At 35.6% G+C, this 20,482-nt stretch overlaps 1 protein-coding gene across 3 annotated transcripts in view; it reads left to right on the plus strand.

The window, feature by feature from the left end:
• Positions 1-20,482, plus strand: part of gpc5c (glypican 5c) — a 122,266-nt gene that overhangs the window by 15,106 nt on the left and 86,678 nt on the right. The gene's annotated exons all lie outside the window — the stretch shown is intronic.

The raw sequence follows: 20,482 nt of genomic DNA on the forward strand, positions 1-20,482 counted from the left end.
GCTTTTATTTTAGGCCAATGTAGAAAAAAATCCTTTATGTCTAAATTTCCATTCTTGCAATTGTTTTTAATTATTTGGGTAAAAAAAATGTTCCGTGGAACCATGGTAGCTGGCATTGAGGTAAAACCAGCTCAAAATCGAGCATGCCCTTCTTTCCTCTGTGGGTTTGGCAGCAACATTTGAAGAAGGGTCACAGAGGATAGAAGGGAAAAAGAGGACACACAAGCTTTTTTCCCTTGCAGCTTTCAAGATAGTAAAAAGCTATCATTGTGTATTTTTAGAGGGGTTAATCATACAGTATGATCATTATTTATATATTTTTGTGTTTACTTGTTGTCTAAAGGCCCATTGTCATTCCTTATTTAGAAAGTCAATTCGGTCAAAATGCGTTTTTCCCCCATAATTTAGAAACTATTTAACCCTTTAACTGCCTGCTCAGCCAAATGGTGGGAAACATTTAGAAAACATGTTTTTAAAAATATTGATTTTGTGTATTATTCCCCAAGGTACGGAGGCCCTAAAGGGAAATTGAAGAAAACAAAAAATGAAGTAATTTTTTCCCCCCAGAAATTGAAATAATAATAATATATAAAAAAAAAAAAAAAAAATAGAATTCTGGTTAGTAACCAAAGCGCGCCAGATAGTAACTGGTGCGCATCAATTAGTAACCAGAACATTTTTTTTATTTGATTTTTAAAAAACAAACAAACAAAAGAAAACAGTTGCTATCTGGGGTGTATCACTCACTAAGAAGAATTATTTTTTTAGGTAAAAATTAAAGTAAAAAAAAAAAATCTGGATAGCAACAGTTGCGCACCAGATAGTAACTAGTGCGCAACTGTTGCTATTTGACCCGCATCAGCTACTAACCAGATTTTTTTTTGTCTTTTATTTTTAGAAAATAAAGTTCTGGTTAGTTCCCTGAACCTTTTTTTTTACTTCAATTTTTTTACGGAGACCCTAAGTATTTTTTTTTTTATTTGTAAACTTACTATTTTTTTTACAGAGCCCCTAAGTATTTTTCGAAAAAAAAAAATGTTTTGTAAACTCAAATTTTACTACGGAGCCCTTAATTATTTCTAGAAAAAAAAAGTGTAAACTTCAATTTTTTTTACGGAGCCCCTAAGTATTTTTAGAAAAAAACATGTTTTGTAAACTTCAATTTTGCTATGGAGCCCCTAAGTATTTTTTTTTATTTATTTATTTTTTATTTGTAAACTTACTATTTTTTTTACAGAGCCCCTAAGTATTTTTCGAAAAAAAAAAATGTTTTGTAAACTCAAATTTTACTACGGAGCCCTTAATTATTTCTAGAAAAAAAAGTGTAAACTTCAATTTTTTTTACGGAGCCCCTAAGTATTTTAGAAAAAAAAATGTTTTGTAAACTTCAATTTTGCTACGGAGCCCCTAAGTATTTTTTTTTAATTTATTTATTTTTTATTTGTAAACTTACTATTTTTTTTACAGAGCCCCTAAGTATTTTTCGAAAAAAAAAAATGTTCTGTAAACTTCAATTTTGCTACGGAGCCCCTAAGTATTTTTTTTTTTTTTTTGTAAACTTACAATTTTTTTTTTTACAGAGCCCCTAAGCATTTTTCGAAAAAAAAATGTTTTGTAAACTCCAATTTTACTACGGAGCCCTTAATTATTTCTAGAAAAAAAAAGTTTAAACTTCAATTTTTTTTACGGAGCCCCTAAGTATTTATAGAAAAAAAATGTTATTTTGTCACCTTAGGAGCTTCGTACCAAGGCAATGAGGAGCATAATTTTTTTTTTTTTTGGATAGTTGAAGGGTTAATGTAACCTTTCTTGACAAAAAAGATATGCATTTTAACAGCAGTGCAAATCCATTGATTTTTACAAGCATTTCTAAGAATATTAAAAGAGGGTGAACTGTTAAAACAGGTTAAATTAAGTATTTCTTATACATGAAGCAATAATTCTGCCTTTTCTTGTAGAACAGACAAAATACATGGAAAATGTGGGTAACAGCAAATTAAAGGAAATGAAAAGCTCATTTTTGAGACATTACTGTCATGGAAACTATTTCAGTTATGTCTGATTGTTTACATCATCTTAATAGGATATGCTAGAGTCAAACAGGAAAAAAAAAGTTAAAAGTGAGTAAAACAGTTTGGTTGAGTCCCTCTGGCAGCTACTTTACAAACAAGCAGCATGAAGTTACACTGAACAGGGATTCTGGTGTTTGTCCTTTTCATCATCATTAAGATCTTTCCCATCTTACCTCATGTCTGAGCCTGTCGGAACAATGACCGTCAGGTGCAACACATGTCCAGAAAAGGCCAAAATGGAAAATTCTACAATAGGAACTATAGCAGTATGGCGCTGAAAAATGGTGATGTCACCGGCCTTCGCTTTAAGGCTTTCTGAGGACAGTCTCAGTGCCGTCTGACTGCCTGCAGAGGAATGCAAAGTAGCAAGTAGCTCATATATCACATGGAGTAATGAGAATAGGATTTTGGCATTTGTACTGTTATTCACACATGACATGACAAAGAAAACAAAAATGGTAAAAAAAAAAAAATTATGACTGGATCTCATTCCTCGCCTGCTGATCTGTATCTATCTATTGCATCAGCTGTTTCCCACACAACCAGCTGTCAGGAACTGTGGTATCCTTTTGCCATATAATACGGTTCATTTCTATTTCATCCACTGATACAGTTTTCTTTATGTTTATGTAAAGTATGCAGCTTCAACGATAAAACAAAGTGTCCAGTACCGGGGTGTGCCATTTGTACTGGTCTGAACTTCGTTCACTCCCGCTGATTAGTGAGGGTAGTTAGTCAAAGAGACATGCCCAGTAGAATGAGGGTTATTTGTGTGTGCATGCGTGTTCCTTTGTGTGCTTGTGTTGGGGGGGCTGTCTGCATGCATGACTGTTTTTGTTGGACTGTCCTTATTTTGACAGCTTTATGTAGGTCCTACTGTGCTTTGTCATGTGTGGGAGTTGTCACGTCGTTGGTGTGATCCCATGCTGACGTTTATACTAAGCTTCTTTGATAAAAGAACTTGATACTAAATTAATACATTTTATTATTATTTTTTTGTCTACCGAAAAAAAAATTGGTTTAGGTTTAGTTGGTTTCCTCATTCATAAAATACAATTGGTTAACTTCATAAGATCAGGGAAGGGCACATTTTGACTGGCAAAGCAGTACTTCAGGAATATTGACTGGAGTTTATTTCACTTGAGTCAATGTTCTGAAAATGAACAGTTACACCAGACAAAATAAAATGAGTGTTTTGTTTAGTCGCCAACCTTTAACAGTAAAAGAACTATTTGGGCTCCTTTTCAACTGATCAAAACCTAGAAGGAGCCGCATAGTCTCACTTTAGCCTTTAAGTAATTTGGATTTGCATTCATGACATTCTTTTTTTTTTAATATGAATTATATCTATTTTTTGGCATGAAAAAAAACAAATATATTAAAAAAAACTAGCACTTCTAATTACAAGCTGAACTCCAAATTAGCATAAAATTCCTCAGTAAACTAATTCAGCCAAAAATGTTAGCATGTTGCTAAAATAAAAACTAAGCTCTAAATTAGTCTAAATTACTCCAGGAGATAACAGATTAGCATATTGCTAAAATATGAGCGTAACTCCAAATTAGTATACAAAATTTAATTAGAGGCCAAATTAGCCAAAATAAAAAAAGCTAGCCTTTTGCTCAATTACTAGCTGATCTCCTAAATGGCCTAAAATTTCTTAGTAAACTAAATTACAAAAAGGAAAAAATGTAAAAAACTTACTATTATATTATTTTTCTTCAGCCAGAGAGCCACCATGGAGAGATAAAAGAGCCACTTGTGGCTCTGGAGCCGCAGGTTGCAGACCTCTGATCTAGACCAAAAAAAAACTAATAACTAATACTTTATTGAATCTATCAGGACTATCAGCATTTTTCTTTGCCACCGCAGTCGAGGCTGGTGCCGGTTCATTGACATGTTATGGTTTAGTGACAACCCTCTTCACCCGGTGTGTGAAAAAGCGATTTAAACTGGAAAAATAAGGAGAATAAAGTACTAAAAATTGATTAAATATTTATTTATTTTGTAAGTACTCATTGTATAAGCAGTATAATGCCCTTCAAAGTGTGAACTATCAGACATTAACGCACTTTGCGGAAGCAACCGATTTTTGTACTAATTTCTGATAATGCGCATTTCGTCGAGCATTATCCCTGACTTATCTGCCACCTGCTTTAAGTTTCAGTTTGCTGTAACTTTCACTGTATTTCTTTTTTCTGCTATTTTTACAGCTTTAGTTTTTTTTCTACGTTAGTGTTACACAACTTGTATCAATGTACCAAAAAAATCAATGTTGTGTGTTTTTGGGTCCAGAATATTCTTTCTGCCATTCACTTTTCCTCTTTAAAGTCCTCTGGAGTTCATTCCCGTACCCATACGGTTTCTCCCTACCCCTACATTTAGCCCTCCAAACGGAGAGTTATGGAAAAATGGTGTCATCAAATTTGGGCGTTGCTAACCCTTGATGACGTCATCAATAAATGTCAACTTTTGTGCTTCAGAGCACACCCATGTGAAGAAATGCATTTCTCCTCGGATCACCTTCCCAGCGGAGGGATACCCAGCCCATGTCCCTATGGCTTCCCCTTAAAAAAAACAAGTTCGGACAGCATTATAGCTTCAGATGCCCCTACAATTGGAGGGGTAGGAAGAAGCTTTGGAGTTAGGGGAAGAAATCCGATTCAACCTACAGCCACAATTGCATGCTAGTCACAATCTTCATGCATTGCTGCTTTTATAGTTTTTTGATTAGATCATAAAAGTCATTAAAAAAATACATTTTCATTATTAATGTGCGTATGGAACAGGTTGTTCACTCCTACAAGTGTGTCCTGTTGGGATACAATAGTGTCACTCGATAGCTGAGAAGCCCATTGTTCACCACGATGAGCTTCAGATGAGGCAGCAGCACTCTCATATCTTCACTCTGCAGCTGCCGTGGTGACAGGAGACAACCTCTCACCCAGCTCCTTTAGGCTCACAGAAAATGCACACCTGTCAGAAAGCACAGAGATCTGCTGCTTGAATTAGTTTATACTCGGGGCTACAAACTGGCTGCTTCAACTGCCTATGGACAAAACTCGAAGCACGTATTGTTTTTTCTTCTGGTCTTTGTGAGTGTGTGGCTCTGACATCTTTTGTTATATAAAGAAGCTATGACAGTACGACACGCACACAAAAAAAATTGCTTTAGGTGTCACAATTTGGCCAAATTTCATTTCCACTTTTACCCTCAAGTGTCAAAGTCAAGGACCTGGGGCCGGATCCGGCCCGCTGGGTAATTATATCCGGCCCTCCAGATCATTTTATTGTTATTTTCCTATTGTTATTTAAGGTTTAAGTTGATTTATTCTGGAATAATATTCTTGTCTTTTTATTTTTCATATTTATGTTAAAAAGTTACAGTTTTAAAGTTTGAAAAATTGTCATTATACTAGTTTTTTTTGGCATTTACTAAGATTTTTCAAGCTATTTTTGAGTTTAGCTAATATTTCAGCTACATGCTAGCTATTTGGGCTATTTTAGACTTTTTTCATGCTGTTTTGGAGTTTAGCTAATATTTCAGCTACATGGTGGCTTTTTCGGATTATTTAGACTTTTTCAGTTTTTTAGGCTATTTGGAGTTTAGCTAAAATTTTAGTTTAGTATTTTGGCTAATTTAGGTTTTTTTTTAGATTTTGGGGCTGTTTTGTAGTTTAGCTAACATTTCTGCTACATTCTAGTTGTTTTGGCTAATCTAGACTTTTTTTCGGCTGTTTTGGAGTTTAGCTAATATTTCAGTTACACGCTAGGTGTTTTGGCTAATTTGGGCTTTTTTTCGTTTTTAAGGCTGTTTTGGAGTTTAGCTAATATTTCAACTACATGCTAGCTGTTTTGGCTAATTTGGGCTTTTCTTTTTAAGTTTTTTAAGCTATTTTTGAGTTTAACTAAAATTTCTGCTACATGCTAGCTGTTTTGGCTAATCTAGACTTTTTTTTAGATTTTGAGGCTGTTTTGTAGTTTAGCTAAAATTTCTGCTACATGCTAGGTATTTTGGCTAATTTTGGCTTTTTTTGTTTTTGAAGCTGTTTTGGAGTTAATTCAACTACATGCTAGCTGTTTTTGCTAATTTAGGCTTTTCTTTTTAAGGTTTTTAGGCTAATTTGGCATCTAGCTAATAGTTTAGCTGGCTATCAGCTTCAGCATTTTAGCTACCAATTTCAGCATATTCAGCTATCAGCACTAGCATCTTCAACCAAATTCAGCTTACAGCATTCACACTAACATTATCACAGTTATTGCTATAGATCTAGTTTATAATTATGTTAAAATGTTACGGTTTTAAAGTTTTCAAAATCTAGTTTTAGAGTGTTCAATAAATGTTTATCCTGTTCGGCCCGCGACCCAAGGTGTGGTTTAGATTTTGGCCCCTTGTGCAATTGAATTTGACACCCCTGCTATAGACTAATAGACTAATTTATACCCTTTCTAGTTCTTTTCTTTTAATCTTTTCTTTTTTTAGGACATTTTTGTCTTTGTATCCTCTAAAGCTCCTTTAAAAACAGGACGGAAGCACCGCTAGCTCCATCAATCTTTTAAAAGGACAACTCTGTCATTGAGACTGAAGACATTTTTTACATTAAAGTTCCTCATGACAGTCTTTCTCAGACATACCAGCTTCCTTACATCATCTGTTCTTCTGTGACCCAGACAATGTTCTCCGTCCACGTCACGATGAATTTTCGGGTCTATTAAATCCGTCAAGAGGAAAAGGAGCAAAGAGGCAGGGGCTTTATCACAGATTCTTGGGGATAAAGAACTTTTAGTCACAAAGTGCTTTTTTTTTTTGCAGCAATCACTTTAAGAAGCTTAAGAAAAATCTCTGGCTTAATGTCTTTTTTGCCTTTGTAAATGTTAGACTGACAGAAGAGGTTCCAGCATGTCCAGTAATTATATTAGTACACGACAAAGAAAATTCAGCTTGATGTTTGAACGATGTTCATCTCTTAGTGTGTTTGTTTGGTACACAGTTTTAAAAGCTTCTGCATTTGCTAATCTAAAGGTGAAGTTTGTAGGATTTATGTTGGATCCGCCAAATTTGAACCCTTCCCAAGCTTTGCCTCCTTTACGTCGTTGTGACCCCACGTTGTTCAGACTTGCGGTGTGTTTGAAGTGTAACGGATAATTTAGCAAGCAGTAACTTGTTCAAAATTCACTTTCAATATTAATCGGAAAATCGTAAAATATAGTTGGTTGGTGTTCCGACTTCTATCCATGCAAGTTTGAATATTTATGAAAAGACAAAACTATGTTTTTGTCGTAGGATTATTATTATTATTTAAAAATATTCTAGATTTAATAGTTAAATAAAATCTTTGCCGTAAACTCAAAGTAGCTATTCGATTTGCCAGAGACTTTTTTCCCATCCTCTTAGATCATTTTTGTTCCCTCACCTCATGTCTGAGTGGATTTTTTTACTGCAGATGTTTTGACCGACAGCGCGATTGCCCTGGAGACTGATTCTTGGACACAGGATGACATTGCAAGGCAACATGAGCTCATTCTTAAATTAGGGAGGATATCCGGAATCTGTCCCCACACGTCTTATTTAATCACACTGGGCGGAGGTGAAATGTGTTTATGGACCTAATAGTGAAGCAAACGCACTGCACATTTGTCCATTCGAAGCGTAGTTGTTGCTTTGCAACTACCACTTCTTCCTCCCCTGAGCGGAGATGACACATGAGAGTAGGATGCATTAGCTTGAACTTAGAAGCATGTTAAGTCGGAAGAAAATAATAAAAGTGAAGAATGTGGGAGTTGAGGAGAAGCAAAGCATATTGAAATGATAAAATTGCATTTATATTTGCCCTTCTCATCTGCACTAATATGTGGGAACCAAGACTCGTTCAGCATTTGATCTGGAAAATTACAGAAAAAAAAACTGTAAAAAGGGTTTATAATCAAAGCAACGCTTCAGTTAAAGTGTGCACAGGTGTGTTTGCATTCACTTCAGTCAAGTGTGCACGTGTGTACAGTATATTGGTTTTCCTTTAAAGGTGGTTGAATCTACAGGTGTTTGGACACATTTGCCATGCGCAGCTGCTCTTTGCCCTCCATCCTTTTCTTTTGGTGCATGCTTTGTCAGCAGTGACTGCTGAACCAGAGCACAGTGAGCCTGTGCAGGCATCATGCCAACTACTTACTTGCTGATTACCACTCACACCACAGGGAACATTTGTGTCTCAAAGTTAATCTAGCTGCCAACACTCCACTCCAGGGAATGAGACCCTGAAGAGAGTCGTATATCTTCTTTACCTCAAAGATCTCTTTCCCTTAATCATCATCAGGTCTTCTGTTACCTACAATTTATAATTTCTAACACTACATCCAGTCCTTCAATTATTAAGGGTCCCTGTGGAGATTATAATGCCACTAAGACTGTCAGAATTTGGCAAAACATTTATGTTCTTGACGATTTCTATTCCAAGACAATTATTTCTATCTTAATTTGGGTGTATCAATTTTATCTAGCATCAACTCAAATTTTTCTGTCAAATAAAATAAAGATCACCCTAATTTGAGCAGAAAATTTAACAAAAAAATAAATAAAATCATGTCCTCCAAGGGTTTTTACAAGATCAAATGTCTTTGCAAAAACACAAATATGATGAAATTTGCCTGACTATACTGGACTCTGCTCAGATGACTAATTACAGATACACATGCTTGTTTAAAATATATGTTCACATCTGCTTATAAACAAAGTCGCTGGATAGGATTTGGAGAGAAAAAAGTAACTGTTTTACATACATTCCTCTTTTTCTTGTGCTCCATCAACTCCTTCTTTTAATAAGTTGCGATGCTTAAAAAATCTGGATAAAATCAAGATCTGGGCTTTCTCCATTTTTGAACACATATGTGAATCACCACTGTAACGCACAAGTCTCTGTATTATGACTCACATGGTTTTGCAGTCCAAAGTGAGTTGGAATTGGCTTTGTTCCTCCCATCTCTCACCACTGGCTCACTTCATCACTCCCATTCCCACATCAACTTCATTTCCTCATTACACCTTGTGATGGTTCCTCTCTTTTCACTTGTCCTGCCTTCCCTCTAAAGTTTCGATTGTAGCATTAAAGAGTCCCTGTGGTGGAAATAAGGCGCTGATCGTCTAGTGATTCACTGGTGGTTTTTTTTTTAGAATGAAAACTTTCCAGAGAAGAGCAAAAAAACATAATAAAGAAGAAAAACTGATATAAGTTGCTCCAGAGAATAGGCTGCAATTTTGGGAAAAAAAGTGTGACGCTTTTGGACAATTCCACTTAGCCTGGTGTTCTAACGATCTGTCCTACCTCATGAGATTTTCCCACCCGTAGCACAAAATTCTAGATATAGCTTTCTAAATGTGCTACCTTGTCAGATAATCCTGCCTACTGTTTATGAACGAACGCATAGTTTTGATGTTAGGTCATTAACATAGCAGGAAAGGAATTCTCGAGTAAAAATGTATATAGAGTGTGTTGTTGTGTGCAGGTGGAAAGTGTAAGAATCATGTCTGGTTGTCATTATTAAAGAGAATGGAGATAATCCAGAGCAGGGGTCACCAACCTGGTGCCCTCAGGTTTTTATTTACACTTGCATTTACAAAGATTTAAAAATTAAAACGTTGCAAAAATATGTTGATGATACATGAACTTTAGATAAGTTTAGGTGACCTCTGACCTACTCCAGTTCAAAGATCATTAACTTCTGTTAAAAATGCTGCAAATTTGGTCATTAGTTCAAAATATGACAAGATTTGTTTAAAAATGTGTATGTTGATTTTTCTTTAACATCACATAATTGCTAAACATGGTACAACATAGTGAAAATGGGACATTTTCCCCATGAAATGTAGTTGTGTAAGTGATCATCTGAAAATGTAATAATGACTGAGATTAATAAAGTGCTGAGTATTGATATTTCTTTCCTAGCTTGTTGTCATCGTTGATAATTATGGTGAGAAATCAGTGTTTTCACATAGAAGAGTATCATTATTCATTATTAATAAGGTATAATTAAAGGCAAACTGATCAAATATGTTATTTCAAAATGGTAGCCCTTCGTATGACTCCTTATCCTTACTCCTTACTCTCAGTCTTAGAAAGGTTGGTGACTCCTGATCCAGAGGATCTAGACCACGGCAGGTCAGTGTCTACAGTGCTTCTCCGTCCGCATGGTAAACATTTCAAAATCTGCGAGGTCCTTCGACCTGAACGTCGTAAACTCGGTGCAGAATATGAATTTATGCTGGAACTGAAGCACCCAGCCAATGTTTCCATTCATGAAACCTTCACTGCACGGGCAGAGACACTGTGCAGCGGAGTTATGGAACGGTGTGAAAACTATTTACAAATCCCAGGAGTTAAAAAGTTAGCTAGCCTAAAACTCCAGAACAAAGATTACAACTGTAGCATTACATTAGAGGTATTATGCATACAATTTAATGGAACTTAAAGTCACAAAACAGCAAAAAAACATCATTGTAACCAAAAGTTTAAAGGTAGCACCAAGGTAGGTGATTTATAGAACACTAACATAATAATTCTATGCCACTGATAAGTCAAATTCACGTCCACGGCTTCTTTTTTGAGGTTGCCTTTTTTGCCACACGTCAAATTGGATGCTAATCCAAAAAAGTGTTCATAAATTTGACGCTTCTGTCGCATGTGGGAACAGCTAGCATCAAGGTTTTTAGCCTCATCGCTATATTAAAGATAACAATGAGTACCTTCTGTACTCCAGGAGCTGCGTCTGAATGGTGGCGTTTTCAGCAGTACTTCTGTGTCTCTGTAACCCAGTCTGATGACTTGCTGTTAGTCCAAGGAAGGAGAAAATAAAAACAAGAATAATAACGTCTTGATGCAAACAAGAAAAATGTTATAATGTTCAGGAGAACTATCAGATCTTCCCCCATATTTGTTGTTTCTTCTTCTTCTTCACTGTTCCTGTCGGTAGCAGATACTGATACATACCTCTACGGTGCCCCCTATGGTTGCTAGTGAGAAACAACCACTAAAGGGCAATTGGTTGTCAGTGGAAAAATAGTGAATATATGATTCTATTAATGTTTAAACAAATCCAAAATAAGTCATATCCCTGATCATACTATGCAAAAAAAACCATGACATGTACTTTCATATAAAAAACTGTATACCTGGGCTAGCAAAAAGAGAAAAGCTCCTCTACTGTACCTATTTTCTTTAGTTTTTTAGGATCTGTGGTAGATTTCTCAAGCTGCATTTATTGTGAAAATTGCCAAACATTTGCTTCTACTCTATCAATCATAGTCCATTCCACTACTAGCATGTATAGGAGCTTTTCTTAATTCTTGCTTTTATTATTTATTTCAAACTGATAAAACAAAAATCAAACAGAATGACAATAAGCAAAGTTCAAAAAGGTCCTTGGATGACGTTAAACAACTTATCCAAACCTCTTTTTTACAATTCAGTCCAAACTTTTATTTAAACAAACAACATTACAAGAAATAAATACATATCGTACTGAAAACATCAATTATTACCATAAAAGCTTTTCATAAAAGCCAATATGTATTTTTTAAAGAAAAGAAAAAAGGAATTCCTCTTAATGGTATAAGTATGTGGACTTTAGCCCTAATAAAAGAGCAATGTTGGCCCATTTTACTTAATGAATGCAAAAGTGACCCCCGCCTTCTGCATGCTGACTCAATTCATTAGAAAGCTGATAAATGAAAACAGGAGCTACACCTGCTAAGAAATGTGAAAAACTCTTCATTAGGATTCTTTTCATCTTCCATGTATTCCACACCTCAGTCCGTTCAAAAATCTGGTTCATGTTAATTGTATTCAAAGCTTAGATTTCACATAATAAACCAAACGGTTTCCTTTGATTACAATAAACTGCAGATGGTCAATATGTTACAAGCTACATCCAGTACATATAATATATTTACAGACAATTACATTTTAAACATCAACTCTAAATGTTTTTATTTGTTTACACATTGTAAGTTAATCGTGACCTGTAATTAATTAATATAAATAATCTTTACACAAACAAGGGGTATGTTTTACAATCCCGAACGATTAAGAAAAAAACAAAAAACCAGGTCCAGAGTGCTCAAATTAAACACATTAAAACTGTACTTTCTTTTAGAAATCAAAAAAATATTGACCTCAAACTTGTTATTAATATCGTAACACATGTTAGCATACAGCATTGTACAGTTTACAGTACAGTTACCATGTGATCAGCCCTTAACGTACCCCATGAATTTATGATGACTAACATCTCGGGGGAACACTTCGCACTTAATCCATTTAATAATAGATATACTGTAGCATAATGACTGTAATGTTGTGAACTTTTTTGACCAAGAAGTACACAATACTCGTACAATGACAACATCACAGCAGCAACACAGTGCTTCCTGCACACTGGCGGTACATAGACATCAAGACATGCACTGAGAGAAATGTAAGAGGTGATTTTAGAGTTTAAAATAAGATGTCTATGCATGGAAACAGTTGTATGTTTGTTTTTATATTTATATACATGACATCAGGTTAAAAAAAGGCTGCCAAACAATGTAACTATATATATATATATATATATATATGTGTGTGTATAAGAGCCGGGAACTGATTACAAAAAATTAACTAATTAATCTCAAATCTGGAAAAAATTAATCACGATTAATCAACTTTAATATTGTTATTTTTTTAGTTACATTGTTTGCCAGCCTTTTTTAACCTGCAAATAATCATAATATGAAATCACACACAAAATTGTACATTTAGACCATTTATTTTTAATCCTGTGGAACCAAGGGTCTAGAACTCACTTTTTCTCTACTTTTCGATTTACCTCTATTTTCAATTTGAAAAACTTCCTTGTTGCTTATTTGGTATCATTTTAATCAGCACAACATCTCCTATGTGACACTACCTTTATTTTGTCATGTTTCTATGTTATATTCACAAACTAAACTTTATGCAAAAACAGATAAATCTGTCTGAAAAATTGCTGTGAAAACCCCCAAAACATACAACATAGAATTAAAGTTTTATGTGAATAATTATATAAAAACAACATGAGTAAAATTTGTCATCAAAATAAGTCAACATGTTTTTGAATGAAAATACAAAAAAATCTAAGCTAAAGTCACACCATGCAGACAAAAAATAGTATCTCTTCTAAGAGCACTGGAGTCTATTTGACATTCATTCATTCATTCATTCATCTTCCAGACCGCTTCTTCCCTTTCGGGGTCGCGGGGTGCCGGAGCCTATCCCGGGTACTGAAGGGCGAAGGCGGGGTACACCCTGGACAGGTCGCCAGTCTGTCTCAGGGCCTCAATCACACACACATCCACTCTCACAGACACACCTAGGGGCAATTTAGAGTCACCAATCAACCTATGAAGCATGTTTTTGGACGGTGGGAGGAAGCCGGAGTCCCCGGTGAAAACCCACGCATGCACGGGGAGAACATGCAAACTCCACACAGAAAGGTCCCAGCCGGGATTCGAACCGGGGCCTTCTCGCTGTGAGGCAAGGGCGCTAACCACTGCGCCACCGTGCAGCCCGTCTATTTGACATTTTTCCTGGAATTATGTTTTCTTTTTCTTCCCTTTTTTCCTTTTTTCTCATAAACTTTCTTTATTATGGTTGTGAAAAATAATAAAACAATCTGTTTGGGAGAAGTTTGATCCATCTGGATTTCAGGTCAGCTGCTCACAGGTGGGGGTGTGTCTGTCTTCTCTGAACAGTTTGCCTCACACAGCATTGATGGGCGGGACTTTGGCGGAGAACCACAGTGTTTCCTCAATTTTTAGACAATGCTGGTACTTGTTACTTTGGAAAACTCATGTCGGTCTCCATCCCAAAATAAAATAATGGTTGGTTTCTTCTTTGGATTTCTCATAGCAGACAGCTCCATTTTGCTCCACCCCCCGCCCCTCACAGCAGGTGAGGTGCTGCTCTGAGCCTTCACAGAGTTGTTAGTTCTCCGCCTTATTTATTAAAATAGATGATCAGTTTTATCCTAAAACTACAAACAAATCCCATATTTTCTCTTTAATTTAGTAAAATCTTAATCACAGAATGTAATAAAAAGTTTAAGTTTATCTTAGACTGAATTTTATCATGCTGATCCCACAACTGCACGCCAGAATATTAATGAATTAATGATGTTATGTTAATCGCGCGTGTTAACATGTCAACATTCACTGCCCTAGTATGTGTATTTATATTTATATATATATATATATATATATATATATATATATATATATATATATATATATATATATATATAACATTTTCTGACTTTTCAGATTCTTATTGTAGGATTTCCCACTACACACACACACACACATATATATATAATATATACATATATATACATATGTATATACATATTTATATACATATATACACATTTATATACTCACACACACATATATATATATATATATATATATATATATTCATATGTATAAGATAAAGATAAAATCCTAAAGAGAAATTTGCAGTATTTTTATGTTTAGTCAAAGAGAAATACAGGCTCACCAGTGACCTGTGGCCCTCTTAATGTTGAGGACCAGCTTTGCTGTCCATCAACCTGTCAACAGTTTGCACCCAGGCTGCCCCTCTGCACTTGCCCTTTATGGTACTATTGCTACTAGAACCCCCTCCTCCCCCTTGCTCTTCCCTGAGCTCTTCAACCATTGACTGTGAGCTGTACCTCTCCAGGTCCTTTTATTATTCCGTTTGCTCAGTTCTCCGCTCTCTGGTCCTACTGGCAAAAGTGGAGAGAAATACTTCTATTTCAATGTGGGAATTGCGGTATTTCTCAATATTCAATATGTGATTCCTTACATGACCAACAATCCACAAAATTAAGGCTAGAGCTTATCAGATTACATCCATGTTCTGATTTCATTTAATTTTTTGACCTCTAAGCATTTTTGGCAGGATGACAGTTTCTCATTTGCAGTATAGGTCAAATTTGTGCGAACAGCATGTCTGTCGGTGTTGTCTAGCAGATGAGTCATGCTCCCCCTTTAGACTTGCCCATGCTGTGTTCAAAGTCACGCAAGTATGATGAATCAACAGATTGATTCAGAGACTTAATAATAGTTTCTTACCATTAAACTGATATTGTATAACATTACAGCCCTCCCTCGTAACTCAAGATGCCCGGAGCTGTGTGAGAGAAGATGGAGCTATATTTACAGCCTTTCTGCTAATTAAAATGAGGATATGTAATCTACACACGTGTGACTATGTCACATATCTGTGTGGTGACCTGTCTGAAACCAAAGCCTGCAGTGGGATTAAAATGCTTTGCCTGAGATGATGGCTGGTCAGTTTTGCTCTGCACTGATTGCCAAGATAGGAATGGCCCACAGCTCTTTGGTATGAGAACAGTGTCTCCTACCTCATTATCACAATATTACTCCATCTCCAAACACACGCAAGCAGTCACATCTACAATAAAAGAACACATTCATACTTTTGAATAGAAGCAAATACGTTTTTGTATCAAGGTGAGGCTTTCTTTCATCCCAACCAACAATGGTTCTTGATGAAACTAGGGCAGAAATAACATTACTTCTCTACTTTCAGCATAGCTTCTTGAAACCAGCTCCATCCATTTTAAAATGATTGTAGAACATCCTACAAAAAGAGTTTTAAAAGATAGAAAATAGTGTAATATTGTACATTAGTTTATTCTGCCTAATATAGTGTCACTAAGACTTTTGATACTTGCTGATAATGCAACTATTACTGTTTTTCCATTCTATATATATGCAAAATTTTATAAAAATTCTAGAAATGAACCTTGTCTGACTCCTTGATTCTGTTTACACTTTTGTTTTTTAGGTTACACTAATGAAATTGTTTTTCTGCTGCGTGGTGCCAAATTTCTATATTGATTTTCTGTATTTTCAGTTTAAGAGTTACTATTCAATGTCATCTTTAGCACTGCAGCTTTTTACTAGTGTTGAAATTGTTTCACTCTTCAATTGTTTACACAATTACAACATTATTCCAGTAAATTCTGGAAGTGTTGGTGGACAAAAACTAAACATTTAAGAAAATAACCAAAAACCATGGAGAAACAGAAAGGGAGGCAGAGCAGATGACCCGACAACGATGAACTGAAAACCAGACACTTAAATAGTTTGAGGACAATTAACAGAAAAAAAGACAAAGTTGTTTATAATGAATCTGAAACTGGTGTGATTGAGGGACAAATCAAAACAGAACATGACCAAATATTATAACTGATAAAAACCCAAACAGAAGTTCACAATCCTGACAGTACCCCTCCCCAAAAGGGCAGATCCCAGATGCCCCAAAACAAAAACACCTGTGAGAAGGGGACACGGAGGAACAAAAGAAAAACAAGTCCGAAACACATTTAGGGGTCCTGCAGTCAGACGGATGTGAGAGGTATCAAAACCCTTCCACGGGAACAGACGTGAAGAGGAGCAGTCCCAACGACTCTCCCCAGGGTCAGGAAACATGAAGGAGCCTCGGTGATGCTCCTCTGGAACGGGAAACAGCCAAAGGGATAAGCAGTGACTATCCTCAGGAACAGGGAACAGATAGTATGGCGCCGGAAATTGTCCTCAGGAACAGACAAGAAGATGAGCAGAGAAAAGCTGCTTTGTGCTGTTACGGAAAACTTTATGTTAGTAACATATCAATGCAAAAAGGCTATTCTTCACACCAGAATCAGTTGATTGTGTAAATGGCCGAAGAGTTACAGTAGGTTAAAGGCCGTGTGGTATTTTAGTGTCGTCTGCGACTTCTCCGGTGTTACAGTGCTAATCTATTTTGGGCATTTGAGTCATTCATTTGTCACTCTATGCAGGCAAAGCCTGTGTTTTTGTTTAATTCAGCTTTGGTACCATGATTACATGTTTACGTTTTTGTCTTAAAACCATTAGCTGTTGCACAATATGCCACATTCTGCTTGTGCAGATGAGAAGTAGTGACTTGTAATGGTACAGCCACCCATAACTGCATATCTGACTTGAATGTAATTACATCCAGATTTAAAAAGAATGGTCTGACCCAAAAAAAAGAAGCAAATCAGATTTGATCAAAATTTATATTTTTAAGCATTTTTATTGGTTTTTTAATGCATGTATTTTGTTTATGTATTGTTTCTACCCCCAACTATTTAACTTAATTTCAAGTTTATGTTAATTTACTTTAAAGCTATTCATTTTCGCATTTCAATATTTTGTGTGTTGAGTAAAAATACAAGGAAATCATGAACACGTGGGAAATAGGCCACAAAAACATCAGCAAAATAGACTGAATAGGTGGATTCTTTGGAAGGTTTTTCAAAATAAAAGCTCGAATATCCAAGGAAGTAAAAGCACTGCTCAGGTTCACAAAACCACATGCAAAAACTACATGTCTGAAACTGTTTCCAATGACAGGAGAGCTCAATTTGGTTAAAAACATTTTTTTTTTACATTTAAGCAGCAGGAGCATATCTGTACACATTTTGTCTGGTGTGTTATGAGTTTAACAGATAGTAAAACAAAGGAGAAATCTGTTACTGTCAACAACAGTGGGATATATTTGGATTACTCTCACTATACTTGGACAAAAGACTTTTAGTTAAGAAGATTAAATGGAGCAGTCTCAATCTGGAGTAGTCTGTGGTCAGCAGAACAATTGTAACATTTTATGAGAATTTGTTTTTAACATTTTAGTAATTTAAATCAACCTGATCAAATTACTTCTTTTCAAACTCAGTGTTGGATTTAAACAAATAAGTAAGCAAGTCATTGTCTTGTTATTTCATGTGTTGTGAGTACTGTACTGTTCAGCTGACAAAGAGCCACAAATGAACTGAAAACCAGCTGTGCTGATGAGATTAACAGCATATAAACATCACAGGTGTAAATTGTTTGATTTTTCCAACAAAAAGCCTAATCTACAGTCACAAGCAGGCCTAGAATTTGTTGTTTTGTATCATCTCTGTATTTGAAGAATGGAGTGAGGTGTATTTTGTGTCTAGGCCTTTGGCAACGTCATCCTTTTCTTTATCAAATATGCCGCAGAGTATTATCAACATTCAATGGAAAAAAATAGATAAAAACTAACTCCCAAAATGAACTTTAACCCACTTCTCGCCATGTCCTTAAAAGTAAAATGTTTGTGTTTACATTTCCATTACAGCCTGCTGTTGTTTCTTTCCTGAAAAAAAACTTAAATGTCTCTTCTGTGAGTTTTACTTTCAGCTGTGGTTAGCTGTGGCTAATAAACACCAGCTTGCTTGTTATATTGCATTAATTTTAATGCAAGAAAAAGTGTTGAACAAGACACCGGGCACAGGGATAGTCACAGACCACTAGGAGAGAGCAAAACACTGTACCATACTCACTATGAGAATATCTTCAATTAGGGCTATTCCTCTGCTATCAGGTGTCTGTCCATTCATAGAATGCCTACATGTCACTCCCAGCATAAAGTTTTTTTGCTGGCTGTGGTGTAACTAACTCGAGATCAGTCTGTTATGTGGATTATAAAGGCCAGATTTCATGAAACTTAACAAAACAAGTTTTCTGAAATATGATTTTATTAAAACTTCATAAACCTTTCAGCAGCTGAACCAAGTGACTATAATATGACATGAAGAGAATTGACTTAAAAAGTAAATAAGTTCATTTTATTACATATTTATAAAATATATCTACTTTGGAATAGGTTTAGGCCCGCACAGAAGGCCTTGCAGGGCCTGACAGCCCACCGCAGGATAATCCACATGTTCTAAATAACAATCTAAAACGCACAAGAACATATTTGAAGGGAACACTCAAGGAGAGACATGGAAGTGATCTGGACCCAGGGGCCGAGTGAATCCAGATGTTTGCATGTTCACAAAGCTGGAGTCAACTTGTACAGTAGTTGTTTTTCTGGGTTTCATTCATTTTTTTTTTTCTTTTTTTTTTTTACTAGCAGCCTTTCTCAAACTATAACATTTTTTTCATATAATTTCTTCACAAATAAAACAACATATTACTTTTTTGGGATTTGGGGATTGTGTAAAATAAAGAACCAAATTTTAAATCTTTATTTTGGTGTTCTGTGTATTACATTTTATTTATAATTTCTGATATTATTAAACCATAACCTGATGAATATAACCCCTGAGAGTCCATTAGTTCTGGGTCTACCAAGCTCCATATTGTTTTAAGAGGCTTCAGATTTTATTGTTTTTGAGAAAAAAAAAATCTTTATTTTCTGGGGAGTTTCATGTTGGATGCTCTTTAGAAGCAATCGGGGAGTCCCCATGTGTCACAGACAGTGCTCATATTAGTGCAGCTGTTCAAGAGGACATGACTGTTGTTATCCTTCTGTCTGGGAGCTGGGAGGGGCCGGACTCATAATTACAAACACACACAAACTATCGTTCGATGAAACACTTGTGATGTCTTGAATGGGACTGAATAAATATGTATGACATAAGGAGTCGAAAAAACATTCAATATATTGAGATTGCTTTTATTTTATCATGTTGAACTAATTTATCTGTACACATAATTAACATAAAGTCGATTATCTTGCAAGAAATACAAGAATTCTGAAAAGCTTCACATGTACTGTCCAGTACCAGGTATTTGACTAGTTGAATTTTTGGTTAGATATCCTGGATCGATTTTAGATTCAGTAAATTGGATTAAATTGGATCATTGAAAATGAACCAATATCAACTGAATTGCATCAAACAACACATTATGATATAAATGGAATCGTTAAAATGAATCGTCACCCTAGTTTCTACTTTTTTCTTGTGAAATGTCATTTTTTTCCTCGCCTACATCTGCACAAATCCTGTGCCTCCATTAAAAAATGAAAATAAATACATAAATCAAGAACAGATCTTTTTTTTTTTAAATAAAAACAGCTTTTTAAAACTTCAATAAAGCTATATGAATATGGATTTTAGTTGCAACATTTGTGTGTTTGCTACACACCTGTGTTGTTGATAGCTAAAATGTAGTTCTGTCACTTTAAACTTTAAAGAAGGCTGAACATCCAATGTTTGGGGTGTTCCCAACTCGTCGTTTTTGTTTCCATTAAATCACAGGTCCCCAACCTATGGGTCGCAAACCAGAACCAGTTCAGACCCTGACCCAGTAGCGGTTTGTGTCAGGTACCAGGGTTTCTGGGGACCGGTCCGTGTCTGGTACTGCATCCGGAGAGTTGCGAACCCTTTATTTTACGAACAGCCAGCACGTAAAAAAAGGACAAGTTGGGGACACCCGAAAAGTCAAAAAGTGACGTGGAGGGGTTCTTAACCAAACATCAATATGTGGCAAGTTGGGGAGGAAAATGTGTTGTTTTAACCTTACATTTGCTGCAGAGATCCTTCCTCTTATGACATCT

Source organism: Oryzias melastigma, linkage group LG17 (assembly GCF_002922805.2).
Source record: "Oryzias melastigma strain HK-1 linkage group LG17, ASM292280v2, whole genome shotgun sequence".
In the NCBI taxonomy this organism is placed as follows: Eukaryota; Metazoa; Chordata; class Actinopteri; order Beloniformes; family Adrianichthyidae; genus Oryzias; species Oryzias melastigma.